The sequence below is a fragment of the Rhyacophila brunnea genome, unplaced genomic scaffold, assembly GCF_057557595.1.
Source record: "Rhyacophila brunnea isolate RB1 unplaced genomic scaffold, BYU_Rbru_1.0 scaffold_2, whole genome shotgun sequence".
NCBI classification, from domain to species: domain Eukaryota; kingdom Metazoa; phylum Arthropoda; class Insecta; order Trichoptera; family Rhyacophilidae; genus Rhyacophila; species Rhyacophila brunnea.
In genome coordinates, this window is record NW_028232859.1 from 1,959,873 (window position 1) to 1,980,029 (window position 20,157).

Sequence of the window (20,157 nt, forward strand, 5' to 3'; positions counted from 1 at the left end):
TAATAGGAGTAAAGGTCAAACAAAAGAACACTAAATTAAAATCGAATCCAAAATATGAAAACGTTATTAATATGTAGTAAAAAAAATCAAAATTGGATGGAACAAACAAACAACAAACTTTGTATTTTATATAATACTAATTTAGAAACCTTTGCAGGTGTGCGCACAACATTTGATCAAAATTACATTGCAATCGGGTGAATGGTATAGGAACGCATACGAATAGAAGAAGAAGATGATTTTCTAATTCAGAAATCTTCGTGGGCATGCGCACGACAACTCACCAAAGTTTCATTGCAATCGGATGAATGGTATAGGAACGCATACGAATAGAAGAAAAAGAAGATGGTTGTACTAATTCAGAAACCTTCGCGGGCGTGCGCACAACATTTGATCAAAATTACATTGCAATCGGATGAATGGTATAGGAACGCATACGAATAGAAGATGATAGAATAGAAAAAAAAGAAGAAGAAAATAGTTGTATCAATTCAGAAACCTTTGCGGGCGTGAGCACAATACTTGATCAAAATTTCATTGCAATCGGATGAATGGTATAGGAACGCATACGAATAGAAGAAGAAGAAGACGGTTGTACTAATTCAGAAACCTTCGCGGGTGTTGGCACAATTACCTACTGACGAAAGTTTTATTGCAATCGGATGAATGGAATAGGAACCATACGAATAAAAGAAGATATAATGAAGAAGAAGAAGACGGTTGTACTAATTCAGAAACCTTCGCGGATGTTGGCACAACCACTGACGAAAGTTTCATCGCAATCGGATGAATGGTATAGGGACCAACAACTGACGAAGGTTTCATCGCAATCGGATGAATGGTGTAGGAACCATACGAATAAAAGAAGATATAATGATGAAGAAGAAGAAGAAGATGGTTTTTCTAATTCCGAAACCTTTGCTGGTGTGCGTAAAACAACTGACGAAAGTTTTATGGCAATCGGATGAATGATATAGGAACCATACGAATAAAAGAAAATAGAATGAAGAAGAAGAAGAAATTTATGATTTTTCTAATTCAGAAACCTTCGCAGGTGTGCATACAACCACTTACCAAAATTTCATCGCAATCGGATGAATGGTATAGGAACGCATGCGGGACAGACAGACAGGCAGACATTCATTTTTATATATAAGATATAGCCTATACTCTTCGCGAAAGTGCAAGCAATACGTTGACAAAGTTTTATCGCAATCGGATGAACGGTATGGCAGCGCATAAAATACGAACGAACAAACAAACAAATATGGATTTTTATATATTAGATTATGGAGATGTACCTACGCAAGCTTTCATGGTGAATCGATTACCACATTATACCTAATACCCACTGTGATTTTCGTAGTTTCGATTTATTGTAGGTATGTGTTTAGTTGTCGATATTTCAGCTTTCTGCTGGCGCAATCATTAGGACGTACTGTCTCAATATTATTAGATATTTATCTAGTGTTACCATCTTTTTCTATGCTGATTATATGTGTACAATTTATAATATTTCTGAAAAAAAAACTAGTACAGGAACATTTTTTCAAAATTATATTATTTTTGGCATATTTGGCTTAAAACTACTAGTATTATAATTTGTTCACAGAATCAAAATTGTATTAGGTATTAGTAATTGAATAAATAGTACAGTTGACAACACTGTAATCTAAATAATACAACGAAACGTCCCGCCAATGCCACTCCCATTTCTGTGGATTTGATTAGTATTCACGCAGAACAGAGAAGTATTTCTGTATTCCCCATCACTAGGTGGAAAGCACATCTAAGGATATTACGAAAACAATATCAAAATTCTTCTTAATAATTATAATATGGCATCCATAATTTTATTTAGGGACGTACCTCATAACAGAAAAAGATAAAAGAATTGATCTTGGTATCTAATCGTCCTAATCCCACCATCATTTTTAACCACTGCCAAGGAAAGTGTCTTGCGTGTGTAAACATAATCTAACCTTACAAATATTACTTTCACAATAAATAAATTAACAAAGTTATCCAAATGACCAGACTGACATCTAAAACATTTTTCATGCTTTAAAAAATGTTCTCCATGCACTATAATTCAATTAAAAACATTTTCTTCAGTGCGTAATACGAATGCCAACTTTTTTAAAACTGGAACTATGCAGAAGACCCGTGCGCATTCCAAGCTACATATTTTGGAAAATGTAAAATTATATTTATAAGATTACGACGTACAAATACCAAGGTCGATTAATCAACCTATATTTTTTATTTATTTTTTTAAATTCGCCACTTCCTGCAATAAACTCCTTTATTTGCGGTAAATGGTTAAGTACTCGTACACATGGTGTGGTGAGCCATCTAACTTCATGTAAAACAATATAATTACATATTATTTCAAAAGTAATTAAATTTTATGAAAGGTAGGTAGGTATTGCATCGCTCGGTCATTGTGGAATTTGTATTTATTTAATATTGCGGTTACAGTTTGACTGGACAATCTTCTCTACTATCCCAGAAAGGGCGCAAGAAATATGCTTAGGGGTGTCACGTTACCGTCCTATGTTTTAGTTAGATTAGTGTTTCCCAAAGTGTGGTACGCGTACCCCCTGGGGTACGGGAAGAGTTTAGTGGGGGTACGCGCTGCACCGGGCTTTGGCTGCGCCTGGTGCAACAAGCATTAATACGACATCAATACAACATCCATGCTAGAAGGTTTATCGCATGCAGAAGAAGAGCAATTGTTGGAATTAGCTTCAGACGGATTCTTGAAAAATAAATATAAGGAGTGTACTTTAACACCATTCACACATTGTGTATTCAATTTTAACAGAGAAAGTCCTGAATTACATCTTGCCTTTCCAACTTCATATCTATGTGAAGTTGCTTTTTCAACATTTGTAGACATTAAGTAAAAAAAAAGGAACAAGCTTTTGGGTATGGAACCGCATCTCAGATTAAAATTAACAACCAGGGAACTAAATTATGAAGATTTGTCTCAACATAAACAATTTCATTCTTCTCATTGATTATAATGAACGTTATTTATAATAAAACTTTTATTTATTTTATTTAAGTATATTTTAATATGAATGAATTTTATTTTTCGTTTATGATTATTTTGTTTATGTAGTAAAAAAGGAAAAGATAAATATATATTGATTGTTATTAAAGTATATGCAATTTTTTTTTTGACGAGGGGTACTCGGTGTTACGAAAATTATAGAAGGGGTACACATATGTCGAAAGTTTGGGAAACACTGAGTTAGACGATAAGATTGATAAGGCACATTTTGAAAATATATTTATTTTGCTTAAGTATTAAAAACAAGCAATTTAGTCGATTAACCCAGCTGCATTTAAATGATTTACAAAAAAAACGACCAACATACCAATCAAATTGAAAATAATATACGAAGTTTGGATTATTAATTATTTATCATATTTATTCAATAGTAAATCTGTTATCTGTCTCCTTGTCAAGCTTGAACATTTTTAAAAATCCTGAAAATGTGAATCAAAAGCTGATTATCACACAGGTAAGTAACCCAGTCAACGTGAATCGAGTGTATGCTCAACTTTAATAGACAAGTAGACCACAACATCCAAAAAAAGTCCGTGTCAATCCGTTCAGCGCGGGAAATAATATTTACTTACTAATACCATTGCGAATCCTATTCATACGCTCCCTCCAAATTTTAAAAAATAAACCGTGTTTTAGCTTTCATAGCCTTGAAAGTGCATCATACGTGTTTTTAAACATTTATTTTTTTCGTTATATTGAAGGAACCCAAGGAAGTCAACAATAATATTAATTGTCACAATAAACCAGTTTCGGGCCATTTTTATTGTATTGCTATTTTAACCTCACGATTATTATGCTGTTTGCCCGGTGATATCAAAATAAGAATTATCCAAAGACATCAAACTTTTTTGGTATTATCAAACGTTCTTATCAAAACTATTATTTACAGAGAGATAAAAAAAATATTCTTATCAAACCAATTCATGTGTATTAAGATTAATAGATATTTAGATTATTTGGGTTGTTATTATTTCATTATTTGTCACCAAATGGAAAATCAGCGGTTGAAATGGAAAACTTTACGAACCGGAGCGCTCGATAATTAAGTTGACTAGCAAATCGACTGAAGACCGGGCGAACAAAGCTTGTCAATTATTCCGCAAGTTAGAAGATCACATTACTACAAAATATACTAACAAACACTGTTGACTTGTTGGAAAATTTTAGCAGATTTTCTGGCCACTCGGATAATATTGAATCTATTATAAAATATTGACACTTTCTTCTACTTCATATGAAACACGTTTTCTTTGCTAATAGTATAGTATCCTCCAGATAACCTTGCCAATGTAACAGTGACAAGGATTTGTGTCGATACGCAACCGCATAATTGTATTAGTAAAAGCCAGGCACTTGATTGGTTTACTCACGTACGCCGTATAATTATATTAGTAAATTCAAAGCACTTGATTAGTTTACTCACGTATTAATTCAAAAAAATCTATTCCAAATGGCAAGGTTAGATGTCGGCCACTCTAATTATTCATGCGTGTGAGGCTTTTATTATGAAAATTAAAAAATATTGTCAAAAAATCAACGATACCTATAATATTACCTAGTATTACGTTTAGGTACGTTTCCCATTGAGCTTCAATATATCGACCATATCAAAATTAAATTTGACATATTAAATAAAAAGGATTTCAAGATTATACACATTTTAATTTTTTTTTATAAAAATCGATATTTTTAAAATAAAGTATAAAAAAACATTAAAACTACGAAATTGCCAAAAATCTTTTCTGTACATTAGAGAAAACTTTAAAAACGAAATTTAAAAAAAACATGACCATAAAATATTATATAAGTAGGTGGGTAGTTACTTAACTTAAAGATAGGGCCCTTTAACGAAATCACATATTTCAAGTTTTCTTTTTAATTTAAAGTTTATCGCCGACTTCAAATAAAAATATTTTTCGTCTTAATGTTTTTGATAGATAAGTACCTACATATTTATTACTTAAAATACTTCGTGAATGTAAATTACCAAAAACATGACTCAGATTGCAAGCTTCGTATTTTTCCGTGAGATACCTCTGGTAGGTGGAGTATTCACCGTAAGTGAAATGTTTTGGGTTCAATCCCCCCTCGATGGAGCAAACATTTATTTTATTAGTGTGGACAAGTGATTGCACTCAGCACCCTCGTCTGTCTTAAAAATGTGACCAAAAGATTTAGCAAAACTACTATTCATACAAATAATATTCAACGACCAATACGTATTTTATAAAGCAAGCTAAATTTTATTAACCCGTAATTATATGAAATCCATATTGTATGTTTTGTATACCTAGTGAAAACACACGATATAAAAATAGATTTATTTTTTTAAGAGAATAACAGCTCTAGCATTTTTATCATACTCATTCAGCATCACACGTATTAATAGTTCTGACATGGTTAATCAAAGTGTGTTCTGCATCGTCAGATTTACGCGTGAGCCGAACCTCGCAACGTAAAGCGCGAATCAAATTGAGGTGCATGTCGCCTACTGTCACGCTGTCGCGGCGACAAATTTAGTCTATGGTTTCGTCATTTTGCAGAATATTTTGAAACATCAACATCTCTGTAAATTCACTGAAGAATGACACTGACGAAGAGTGCTTACTATAATGTATTAGTAATTTGAATTATTAGGTATTAATTATTCATGCTGATTTCAATCAATTTTGACAGTTTCTACGTATGCGTACGTTAAAATACTTGCAGCATGACATCCATAGATAATATTTTGAACAGAACCCAACCTGCAGACCATAGATAATAGACAACATTCTTATCAAAAATACATAGTGCCAACCACTAAAAACAAAAAAATCGTGATTTTGACATGACATTCGAAAAGTGTGGGCATGTGAAATATCATAAAAAACGTTCAAAACGTCATGCATGTGTCGATGCAGTGCAGTTCAACGTGAGGTGACCTCATTGTTGTTTTAGTGATTTCGACAGATTTTGCCAACTGACAATGTTCATTTAAAGGTTCAAAATGTGCTAAGGGGTGGGAGCATCAGTCTGATAACATTTTAAGCACCAATAACAACGACATTATACATTGTTTTCCCGTAGCGACAGCTTACTGTGACGTTACGTGATAGTCCGCGACATGCACCTCAATTTGGTTCGCGCTTAACGTGCGGCAAATCTGCACATATATTTTAATTAAACTTTAATCGTTCGTCCTACACTCACTCAAACTACACTGGCAGCTCTCGCGCCGTTCGTCTGTACTTACTTTAGTCTCAGAGTAATGATAATATATAGAGAGGGCCTATTTTTAGGCAAAATGAAGCCGTGTGTTCAGCGTATAACGCACAGTAGAACAACGATTTTATTATTATCAACTTACCTATGGCACGTTATACCATCGTGCTGCCTCTCACTACGACAATCAAATTTAAACACGTCATAGTTAACCATATTTATGTTATATTAAAATAACTAAAAATAATTACTTACCACTAACTTTATATTTAACACAAAAACAATAAATTTCAGCAACACGTGCTCACAGTTTTTAAATGCATGTAAACAGCCAAATTATTTTTTTTTTAAATTCAGTCGTAGAAATTCTAGCTTACTCTAACGCATAAAGCGGAGATATAAGCGTACCAAATGCTTACTCACTCGCACTTATGGTTCGTTTTTGTTCAGGCCTTGTTTGAAGCAGTCGTAAACTCGGCATACGGCCCAACAGCACGCACTTTCATTATTGTTTTTGCAATAACTAAAAACATTTCACGTGTTCAACATTCATAATACAGTCGAACTTAGTTATTACGAGGAAGATGGAACCGACTGAATTTGCTCGTTATATAACATTTTTCGCGCCACGTTCTATTTAAGCATAGAACATAAAAAATCTGAAAACCATCTTAAAAATCCCCGAAACAAGCACGGCATTCATAAACTACAAAAGAAGTTGTTTATTTTTTTACATGCAATTTCAACCATATGCGTGGATACTTTTTCAATGTTGTCGGCGAAAACATCAATTAGGTACTTAGACACTTAAGTAGTGTCATAAACGTAATCCGATCCCGGCGGCATCCGCGGTCTATTTAACTCCTCGGTTGGATTTTATTGCTTAAAGTCGAAAATGTTGTTTTTAAACGATCGACGATTTATAGCCGAGAAGTTGCTCGTTATAAAAGTGAATAAATGTATGGAGAAAATCATAATCTAAAATGTCAACGAATGTTTCCTCATTACATCCGAGATCTCGCTATTTACGTGACCGAAATAACCAAGTTCGACTGTAATATACTACCGATGCATGGTGGAATTGTTGTATATGTGTGCAATGTGCATCGTTAATAAATAGGTATACATCACAAATTAGTGAGATTAGATTACACAATGCCAATATTATATTATTTATAATATACTTACAACACGGTTTGTTTTAAGTAGAGCAGTAATATATTATTGGGTATATGCAATATACTAATATATTACTTAAGACATATCAGTTCCCTCATTGCCTGATTAGTGATTACTGATTGTCTCAGACTTACACGGTCATGCCAAATTTTAAAAAGTGACGTATCAACATTTGCCAAACTAAAAAGCAACAGATCTGTAATATATACAAATGTATTTTTCAAGAGAGGAAAAATTATCCTGTCAAATAACTTGAAATTAATCCTATAATATTCAATAACAACATAAAACTAAAAAGGACAAAAAAAAACAATCACGACGCATTGATTGAAAGAATATTCACGTTTTGGGAACCAGTGGTTTATGTCATATTTACGTGTTTACCTATGGTGCGTGCCTTCTTATTTATATTTTGTACATATAACCAGATGCGCGGAAAAAAGAAAATATATGTTCAAACCGGTCCAATAAAAATTCTTATACATAAAGGCTTTCCAACAAAAATAAGTTCTGCGTTTCCATATAGGTACGTCCTACGATATTAAAATGAATAGCATCCAGATTTCGTATAGGTAATATTATATTATACGTCATCACACCCTCAAGCAAGGAAGTTTTCAATATTATTTTATGGACAAAAAGATAATATCAGATTTGAATGTTAATGTCCGATAAATCGATATTATTTCTAAATACTCCGTACATGGCAAAATTCCGAGCAGTGGCTGTGTGAACACGGGAGTTGACTGATTTCGAGCCCCCTACGATAGCCATAAAAAGGTCATTCAAATCTTAGTAGGTAAAACAAATAAAATAGTTTTACCGCATTCAACTAAATTGTGTAAACCGACCGACGTACATACGTCAGTGTTTAACATATTATTTGATAGTATTCTATTATGAGGGATCTGAAGGCGTCGGGTGTTACAAAAAGAGTATCATCAACATGTTCATTGGATGTTTTTCTTATATATTGCAACACTAGTTTCACTTCACTACTAACTTTACTGTCATTGGGCCTCAGCGTCTGTTTTAGTGTTAAAATAATACTTATATAATATGTGTAATAAATAATACTAATAATAATATATGCGTATACTTATACATATTATATATTTATTATATGCAAATTAACACGATTACGGGCGCGCACATAAAAAATGGTTTGGGGGGGTACATCTTGAAATAAGATCCATAATGTTTTATCGATTTTTAAAATGGCAAGAGGGGAATCTTTCAGGTAACACTGAATTCAACATTTGTCCCATATACTACTTATAGCTTCTCGACGCTTCAATAGCGGAATACCGCATTTTTACATGTACATTCCCTATAGCTAGACACTCCACACTTTGAATCTAGCGATAAACACCTGCTGGTATAAATAACTAAGGGTGTTCATTTACAAGTTATTGCGAGCAGTCTTATCCACAAGTTTTTATCGAATGCGCGTGGCGCCATGGCCATGGCCAATGATTACTATGATCGGTATATCTATAGGTATAGTATCCGTTTGTGCGATGTCGAGATGAGAGAGGCCAACACGTTGAGAAGACTATTCGACAGCCAAATCATCGGGATCACGATCCTCAGTGATGAAATCTTGACGAAAACTAAGAAGAAATAATATTCCATTTACCTAAATAATGTGTAGGTATATCCCGGAACTGAAAACCCCGTTTTGTGTACGCGCCGCGCCTGCACGATTATATTTTGCTATATTATGGAACACAATTCAATAATGACTAAGTTTAGATGTAAGAAGAGTGAAGCACACAACGGATGACAATCCACAAGGAATCGTGATACATATTTGGTCAGGTCGAGGGTAAAACGGACCAAATCAAGAATGCCGTGGGTTTTCCACTGACACCATCGTGCGTGCCGCTGAATGCTGAGAGGGATGGAGCCAAGCCGCGAAGAAGGCTGCCAGACGGCCAAATCATCTACGTCAGTGTCACGGCCCTCAGTCATGATATCTCGACGAAGAAAATTCCACATAATTAAAGATCAAGAATATGACGTGTCTTACCTTGGTGGATAAATATAGCTAATTTATTCTTGCTGTATGTAAATTTTGGAGTTTGATATTTTAAAAAAAACACTCAGATAGTGACAAAATAATATAATATGTAGGTACGTATATTATCAGTGTAAATCGAAGAGAAATAGTTAGCCAATAAGTGTTATTTAATTTACCGATTAATATGAATGATAAAAAAATAAATAGAATAACAACAAAAAAAGGTGATAATATTGCAGCTGATAGGTGCAAGTAATAATAATTATAGATTTGTTTTAAGACATTTTTTGTCACGGTATTGTGTTGAGATTTCGTTATTTGAATTAAGTACTATAATACCCCGTTTACACGTGCATGGATTTATTGCTGAAAATACGTATTATCGCGGTCATAACAAGAAAATGCACGTGTAAACACGCATCATCATGCAAGTTGCAAGATTGCATGCAAAGAATCAAAAAAAAATCAGAAGCTTCTGAATATTCACGTAATAGTTGGATCTTGCATGACGTATGAGCATGCGCAATAAAACGATAGAGACCGACAAGTTTAACGTGATGCTCCCCGGCAACTATGCAGCGAGCCTTACGTTAAGCTTGTCGGTCTCTAGTAGCGAACCCGCCAGGGGGGAAAAAACTAACTACATTACTACACCGTGCAGAGCTTTGACGTTTACCAATTTTCACAACCTGTCAAATAGCACAATAAAATAATAACATCGTGTCTAGCTTACGCTTGAAGAATGATATTGGCGAGACAGTCAGCAATTTTACAATTTGTAAACAGTAAGTTATTATCGCGACAGTTTAATGTACACACTATTGGAGCCAGTAAATATATGCATGTGTACAGGCGCTATATAACTATGTTAGCAAATAATAATATATCGTACCGATGAAATTGGTTGGTAAAGTGGACACACCATCAAAGCTGGCATTTAAAAATTACTAATTACCTACAAATCTGTTATAAACATACCAGATAAGCCTGAAGTTCGACAGTTTTTACAGAAGATACCTATGGCATGGTTGAAGCGACGCCGAGCGAGAAAAAACGATGCAATAGGCTACATGTAAGACCAGTCGGAAAAAGTATCGGTAACACCAGTTACATTTAACCTAACGATGGTCATACATTGACACCTCGTATCTGACATTATTTAATATTTTCGATAAAACCCTATAAAAAAATCAGGTAAGTACCTAAACTAATCAAATTAAATAAAAACAAAAATACAAATAAATACTTACCTTCAAAAATAAACAAAATTCTTTTTGCACTAGGCGTATTTTTTATTTAATTTCATTTAATAGTTGTGTACTTATAAAATTTTAACTCCCCCCTGTCAAAAATATAGAATGTCGAAAATCGAGGTGTCGATGACGATATACAGATAAAATATCGCTATGAAATCGCAATCTGCGCAATTCACTATAAGTAATAAACGACAAACTTATTATTTCATTTTTATCAAAATAGGTCATGTGGTTCCCAAACTTTTATGTTTGGAAGAACCGTTGAAATTATTAAGTACCTATTAGGTTTGAAGAAGGAATAAAATAGCAAATATTTTTGTTTCACGTAATTTTCAAACAAACTTCGTCATGTATCATGTCATAGGCTTACCATAATTATTATGAAAACCTAAACCGGGACAGGAGCGGTGTATAGGGCAAAGAAGCAAATTTAACCACCAAAAATTGTTTTATTACCTATTAAAAGTATGTACTAAAGAAGAATGCAGACGGTCTGCAAAAGCAGAAATTTAAATTATTTTATTTATTGTACCAGTCGTACCTGGAATGAACTTTATTCGCAACTTCCCGCTATCTCATCAGCAGTGGCGGCTCTAGCATCTTTTAGTAAGTGGGGTCAGATGGCGTGAAATATCTCATAAGTACCTACCTAATCAATATTAATCAAAGCGTAAAAAACTTATCTTTTGTAGCTATTACCTCATTACTTCATCTTCATATGACTCTTGCGTTCGAAAGAAAGGTATTGCTACAAGAAAAACAAAATAGTCTTTTCAAGGATACACTCGCCGTCAACCATGTTGTTTGGTAAACTGTTCGGAGTTAAATGCTTTTTTTGTTTTGATTAGTTCATACACAATAACTAAATCTGTTGGTGACTGGTTGGTGAGGTCCTAATCGTTTCACTTCTAGTTTGTCTTCAAATGTCAATTTACTGAACTTATATTTCAATAAATGAACCACCTCATTCATCATAATCTCTATATATATAAAAATCTCGTGTCACGATGTTTGTGGTCGAACTCCTCCGAAATGGCTCGACCGATTTTTATGAATTTTTTTATGTATATTTGTTAGGTATGAGAATAGGTCAACAAGTATATTTCATACCGCTAGATGATTAGGGTATCTCTATCCAGAAAAATTTTCTTTTATTTTTTTGACAATTTTTTTTTGTATTTTTTTTTGTATTTTTTTTATTATTTGACATAAAAAAATACCCATAACCCCAAATTTTCACTCTTCTACCCCCACCCTCCCATTTTTTAATCGAGATTTTATTATTTTTGTATGAACAAATTTAACCGTCGTTCGTATTTCAAACAGAACGAAATTATTTATGTTGTTGAATGACAGATGGCGCTACGTCCGAGAAGAATTCAAGAGAAGCGTTGCGTCATTTTGACATTTCATTCGGCATATCACAACGCAGTGCGTGCAAAATTTTGTACGATTTATTTTAATTCATCTATTTTTATGTGCGTGTATTACAGTGCACAATGCCAGCAAGACGCAAGGGGGCCATTTGGGCCGTCGAACGAATGAAGCAACAAACATGCGAAATAGTAGAGCAGAAAGAACAGACGAACAAATCCAACATGATAACAAAAACGTGCGTGTAAGCATGTCGCAATTGCGTGCATCTCAATCACAAGAGGCACGAGCTGAACGAAATCAACAACAACAATTGGAACGGAGCCAAGCGCGCCAGTTCGTAGTTAACACACGCAGAGAAAATGACCGACAACGCCAACAAGTACATCGAACATTTACATTCGCTTCGTTCCTTTGTCTCGCAATCGAGTACGAGCCAGATATTGAATATTCCGCTCATCCGAAAGTGCTGATTGGTGCTATGGACAAAGAATGTCCTCATTGTCATGCGCTCAAATTCAAACATGAGTCAGCCGGGATGTGTTGCGCATCAGGAAAAGTGCAACTACCAGAAATTGAGATACCACCAGAACCATTGAACGGCTTGCTCATCGGCACGGTTCCAGATTCAAACCTGTTCCTGAAGTCCATTCGCACATTCAATCCATGCTTCCAAATGACTTCGTTCGGAGCAACAGAAATAGTTCACAATACTGCGGCAAATGGTCAACAATTCCATTCTACGTTCAAAATCAAAGGCCAAGTATACCACAAAGTAGGCTCATTGCTGCCAATGCCAAACGAACCACATAAATTTTTACAAATCTACTTCATGGGCGGTCAATCAATCATGTGGATGCACGTTGCGGCTACAATAACCTCAATTCGCCTAATGCCAGGCGCATCGTCGGCGAACTGGACGCCCTGTTGAATGAGCACAATGAATTATTGAAATTCTTCAAAGCACACATGCACGAATTGCATAGTGACAATCACGCTATTGTCATCAATCCTGATAAAACACCAGCTGGAGAGCACGTGCGTCGATTCAATGCGCCTGTTGTTGACGACATTGCTGGAATCATGGTTGGCGACCGCACATCGACGCGAGAAATCGTGATTCGAAGAAGAAACAATAATCTGGAGTTCATCGCTGACACACACCGTTCATACGACGCTCACCAATATCCGCTAATTTTCTGGAAGGGACAAGACGGATATTGCATAAACATTAAACAACGAGATCCTGTCACAGGTAATTCATTCATTATGAACATCATTACTCATTTTGAATTGAGAAAATGAATAGTTGATGTTTTTTTTGTTTTTATCGGCGGTCATCGTCTACAGCGCTCTATTTCTCTTTCTGTCATAGATCCCATCCCCACACACTTACGATACATTCGTTATTTTTTTATTTAACAACCAAAATATTCACTAGAAATAATTTATATGGCAGAACAACGTTTGCCGGGTCAGCTAGTACCTAATATTATTTATCAAAATTATTTTACTAACGTGAAATTCAACTATGCACAACTAGTACATTACAATAATTAATATTTAGGTAATACAAATTAATATTGATTTAATTAACTGAAATAGCACATACCTACCCTTTGTTATTATCATTCAAGATAATATTATAAATTATTATAGTATGTATTAACAAATATATTTTTAAACTTAAGGAGATAGATAACATATTCGATCACTTACTGGCAAACTAACTAATAAACTAAACCGGTGGGTCATGGGATATGAATTTACAGCCGACCAACAAGATAACTTCATAATATATTATAAACTCACACTTATGCAAGACCAGGTATTTACTACAGTGTCCCCGGTGCAGCATCGGTACATGTGGGTAAAATGTGCATAGCACGTGCAAAACGGCCTACAGACGTACGCATTGTTCAGCTTCCTTATGAATTTTGAGAATCATAACTGCCAATCGCATATAGCATCTCATAATATAAACATTGCTTTGATTTTAAAGGGGCCACCGAATTTCGACCCCAGAAGTATCGTTGTATTGTACTATGTAGGTAGAGCCAAAACTCACATAGAGCATTAGGGATGGGCCAAGAAACAAGAATCACGGGTGGGCAAACATTACAAATAAAATATATACTTAATTAATTTATACAAAATCAATGTATTATGGTAGGAACGTATAACATGAATATTGACTATATAATGATGAGGGGACCGGGATCTGTCCCCTAGGTACCCTAAGGAAGAGCCGCCCCTGCTCATCAGTCATCACTCACTCATCACTAGGGCCCAGATTTATATGCTACTGTACGACAACATTATTTAGGCAACAACAGGAAGTCGCTCTTATCGCGTATAGAATATTTCACAGTGTTGTCATTTTTTGAGAAAACATATCCCGCGAAATTAGGTTTTAAGTTTATTTCAATTCTATTCTCAGTAAGTTTATAAGTACATTAATTTATAAGTCTAATTATTGTTCAATAAATATCAATAGAGTTTTTTTTTCAAATAATTTCACCTCTTGATTATTACTATTATATTAGGTTAATTAATACAGCGTAATTATTGAATTTGGAAGGAAATATATCATTGAACCCACATTAACTGATAATATTGCTGCAGGTATTTATTAATTAAATAACTAGAACACATATTATGAGTAAAAAAGTAGAAGTGAAAGATATAACATATTCAATATTATATTGATGACCCAATCACATGTTTTATAATTTACAAATGATGTCTTTATATCGTATTTTTAGTAAAATTGTTGTAGAAACACATACTGTGAAAATAATTTTCTATAAATTAAATTATATCCACCTTACATAAATTTTAAAACAATATGTACCTACTTATCGGTTTAAAAATTAGGAAAATAATTAGGAAAAAATAGGATAATTCATTAACTAACTAATGATCATTTATACTTAATTATTATACGTCTAAAAATATTAATAAAATAGATTACGATACACATAACTTTATAATATACAAACATAATTTCCAGTATTTGGGGAAATATTTCTAGTATTACAACACTGAATTTTGACATACCTGACATGACAGGAACCCGTAAAATGGGCTTGTTAAAAGTATTGTATAAGCTCGCCTTTTAAATACGACTCTTTTTCTTCATCGCAATAAATCAAAAGTTTACTGATAATAATTCGAATATCATTTCGTATTGTTTTAGACATCTTTTGAATATAAAAAACTTCAAATTACGTAAATTGATAGATGCGTCCAATACGAAGTGTCAAAAATGTAATGAAAAATTTGGGGGCGTTCCTAATTTGAAACCGGAAATTCGATTAGCTGTACGTAGTTCACAGATTTGCCACGTAGCCAAGATGAAGTTGCCGGACAATAGTGCATGTTTTGTTAGGGTGTATTGCACAGCTATGGGAGTTGCACAGAAATCCGTTTCGAAAGATGCAGAATCCAAAAATAAAATTTTATTGTGCATATAAATGCATATTTGAGACATTAAGTGCATATTTCATTAATGAATGCATATTTTAGGGCTTTTGCATTTATAATTTTATCGAAACATAACTAAATCAGGTAGATGCACTTGCATTTTTAATGGCATCCCCGAGCATTTCATTAATCTATCAGAAAAAGTGAAGTCAACCCGGGCACCTTTATTTAAATTTTGCGCTATCACCTCTGTGGACATTGAGAGATCATTTTCCGCATATAAACAAAATACTGACAGATATGCGGAAAATTTAATGCCAGAGAATATTGAAAAAAATATTGTAACTTATTTTTTCGGACAAAAAAACAGCAAATAGTATTTAGGAATAGTTAAGTGTGTCGTTTTTGTTTTTTAAGTTGTGTTTAGTTTCCATAGTTTACATTTAAATTTTGCATTTCTTGTTCAATTATTTGTAGGTACCTACCTACTTGAAAACAAACTATTTTGAAAATTGTAATATTGGGTGAAGTGGGTATTTACAGTATTTTTCCATAAAAATGTAAATTTTTAACTGCATATTTCAATGATTTTAAGTGCATATGTGCATATATAATCATGTTTTTTGTTGCATATAAATCCGCTCCCTACACATCACATATAATAATATACGTTACTACAGCCAACCATGACAATTTATTATTGACAATCATTCATACGCGGAACAACAGCCGGGACAATCCTGGTCAAACCGGGACGTGTGGTAAGCGTATTATGTCAGCATAATAATATAATAGGTATAACAAAAATCTGTTGACACTGTTGACAGTGTGAGCCTTGTTTTGCAATATACTTAATACAATATAAGTGATTTGGTTGGACACAGTTATTGCCCGCCCAATTAGTATTACCAGATTATTGGGAGAATAAAGTATAAACTGATATACACCGGTCAACACTACCAAGAATGGCAGTTCTCATTTAAACTGTGTATAAGTCAGAAAATGTTCGTTAATTTAATTTGTGGCAACCTGGTAGATTTTTCTCTCCTTATAAAAAAATGTTAAGTAATTCATTAAATCCAGGCCTGTTAATAAATTAATCTATGTAGGTTGTAAGCATTATTGTAATGTGACACATGGTAAAAAAAATAGTTGTGATTTCGATTTCACCAACCGGAACATCGACTGTCAAATTTAATGTCAGGTAGTTACTAAAAACACGTAACATGATCTGAAAATGTATAAATAAATAAATGTGCGATAAAAACCTTGTCTACGAGGACACGCCTGATAGACAGAGCTAGCGCACCAGCCTCTAGCCTAATGTGACTTTATTTAACAAGATTGTTTTATTTAATATACGAGTATAAAATAGTATCAATTATGAAGTATTATAACATCAACGACGAAACGAAACTAGGTTAAACCCTGTTCTGTTGACATAACATGCCGATCTGACATTGCGATTTAAAAATAGAAGAAAAAATCAAAATTTGTTTACCTTTTTCAAGGACGTAGTAACAGATTTTAGTCACGTTCTTCTTCAGTTATTTCGTAGCAATTGTGTCGTCGTGTTAATTATTGATGCTCGCAGAAGACGAATATTTTATCAAACGCACAACCGCTCAGCAAGACGTTTAAGCTTTTGTTTACAACTTTGCAAGGCAGCTGTATTTAGCGCCGTTCCACCCATATTTTTATTTTTGACTTGCTAGCAATCGTGAGTAACGTCACGTAGATACAAAAATGTTGCCATTAATATAATTAAATCTCCCAATTCCTAATAATACCTCTACTTAAGAAATTATTATACCTATTCAAGTTGATTTCCAAAATTAGATCCATTTACAGACCTATAAACTTAACTAAAGAATGGATAGGGGAGCCGCTGTGGAAAACTACCCAATCAAGACTCGCAACTGGACAGAATCTGACATTCGAATAACGTTTTCAAAATGGCGATGACGTTGGCAAAAAAAATCTTTTTTTTTAAACGGTACATGTTCAAACACGCGCGTTAACATCATTTTACTCCCTACTTCAATTATAGTTTGTCAATTTATGGCTACGGCCGTATGTTGTAGCTTAACCACTGGGGAATGCCAAAAGAAATGGCGTATTTAAAAAAAAACACTACCTTATTCTTAGGTCAATAATTATTATAGAGCAATCATTATTCGTAGGATGTTTATCACACTTGAATGGTCAAAGACATAGCTTATAATGAGTATCTTTAGAATTATCTTCAAATGTGTTAATCTTGCCCATTTTTGAATAATAAAATGCCTAATTCTTGTCAAATTTGGGATCACAGAGATTATCAATATAATTTTTTATCGTAAATATTTTACCAAAATTATCTCGTCATAAATTATAGTAATGGTTTTATAAATGCGTTTAATAATTAATAAATGTAAAAAATCTTAACACCACTGCACAGTTATGTACCGAAATATGACTATATTCTAAAACATTGGAGTGAGAGGTTTAAAAGAATACTATTTTATGTAATAAAAATACTTTATGCAGTCATTAAATTTTTAAAATAAATATAAAGGATAATAAGGCTTCAAAATTATACAAATAGATTATCTACAACGTTTAAGGTATGTCCAGGATCATGCTTTGAAAATAGAAAAAAGCTCCATTTTGACCTACGCTGAGCATGTCCCCCCTTAATGAAAAAGTTATTTTCAATAATTAATTATTGCTTTTATATAATTATAATATATTATTATAACAGTAAATGAAACACGCATTCAATATTGGTAATATTGTGAGTTTTGTATATCTTTATAAGTTATGTAAGTTTTATGGCCTGACCGTTGTAAAGAAATTATTCGAAGCTGGCTTCAAAGCCAAGGTCCATGGTGACTGGCTTCCATATTTATATCTTATTAATTTGTTTTGTCATACCAATAGGTGTCATGATATAAAAACAGAGACATGTCAGGTTGAGACTCTTGATGAATCTGTAGCAATTGACCAAGCCAGGTCCAAGAAGACCTATGATATCCACCATATTTGTATGTATTCTTACTGACAAAAGATGTTGAAGGACAACCTTTATCTATGGAAATGGAGTTTGTTTATGAAGGTATAAGACCAATTATCTCAGACCAGCGCTTGATCATAATCATCAACATATTGCTGGGCTCAATTGAACACAGCATGCTGTGTGGTATCTTTGGATGTGGTATAGTATATTAGTCAATGTTCGAACCCATCAATGACACACAGTCAGGCTAGACAGAGATACAAAAACAAACTGTATTCTTTGCAGTGGCATGTTTATTGACGTAGAGACCCGACGCAATGACTGATTTTGAGGCCCCCTATGATAAAAAACGAATAAGCAAATTTTAATTTTCCCTAAATAAATCCATGACTTCAAACTTGAGTATAAATTTTATGGCCCTCCAACAAAATATAATTAAAATGTTAAGAAATTAACGCAAATAAATTAAATTAATAAGAATATTATAACTTCCTTCGTTACACTTTTATGGCAATAGTAACAACTATACAGAGTTAGGAACTCTCACAGAGTGAAACGAGAAAATACCTCGCTCTACTGAGTAAACGATTATCAAAAATAAAAGTTTATTTATTATTAAAACAAAAATCTCTACACATTAAGATTTTTGTATAGTTTAATTATTTATTGTATGTTCGAGGCCCCATTTTAAATCTTGCGATGACTCAATTGAATCCTGTTGTTATGAAAATACGCCACTGATTCTTTGTACAAGAGCCCATAATATAATATCCTACACTCCATTTTGATGGCCATGTACATAAAATGGATGACTCACCTGCTTTAGCATTTTCACATTTGAATTGAGTTACCCATCTATAATCAAAATCTGTGTTTGTTATTTTATTAAGTCACATGCCAAATTTGTATTTTCATAATCCTAATTTTGAGAAGCACAATCTCTGTGATAAGATCTTCTCAGTGCGCTTTCAAACTTTTCGCGTTGAGAGTGTGTAAAGACAAGTCCTCAAATCCCGCCCATTATACAAGTCGTATAGTTCCTATATTTTATTTGATACCACGTCCGATCCTAACAAGATCATATGGGACTCTACAGAGTGGAGGTTTGTGTTAACAGAATTTGTTTTTACGAGAAATGGATGTCAGCCACTTGCTCAACCTATTAGGTATATAGGATATCGTATATTATACGATACGTCCACTATGATTCAAAATTATGAAAAAAAGAGTTTCAAAATCATGACGAATTACTAACGGCTTTAAGTCCACGGTGCGGTTTGTTCCAAACGTCAATAATTCCATGCGAACTTGTAGTCAGCCAATAGGTGTCCAGCATTTACAAAACTCAACAAGGACACATTAGAAACAAAGACCCATAAGTCACATTTAGTGAGTTCCTAAAAAGTTAAATTTGACAGCTGGATTCAAATGCCAATAAGTCCATCATTGTTTTGTCGATTTGTCAATTTCTCTTTTATAGCTACGAAAATGATTCATTTTATTGTGAATATTTGTATAAAAACAACAAACACTATAAAATAAATTAGTTATAAATTAAACATAGTAAATGAAAATATTTAATTTGCCAACATTTCACCTGTACCTTTTGTTGTATATA

General features: G+C 33.5%; 1 protein-coding gene across 1 annotated transcript in view; it reads right to left on the reverse strand.

The window, feature by feature from the left end:
• The window catches only part of LOC147071668 (uncharacterized), a 43,510-nt gene extending 26,259 nt beyond the window's left edge, over nucleotides 1-17,251 (reverse strand). The window contains exon 1 of the mRNA XM_085946487.1: nucleotides 17,043-17,251. The gene's annotated coding sequence lies outside the window, so the exon portion shown is untranslated. The remainder of the gene's footprint in view (nucleotides 1-17,042) is intronic.
• Between the last annotated feature and the right edge of the window lie 2,906 nt (nucleotides 17,252-20,157).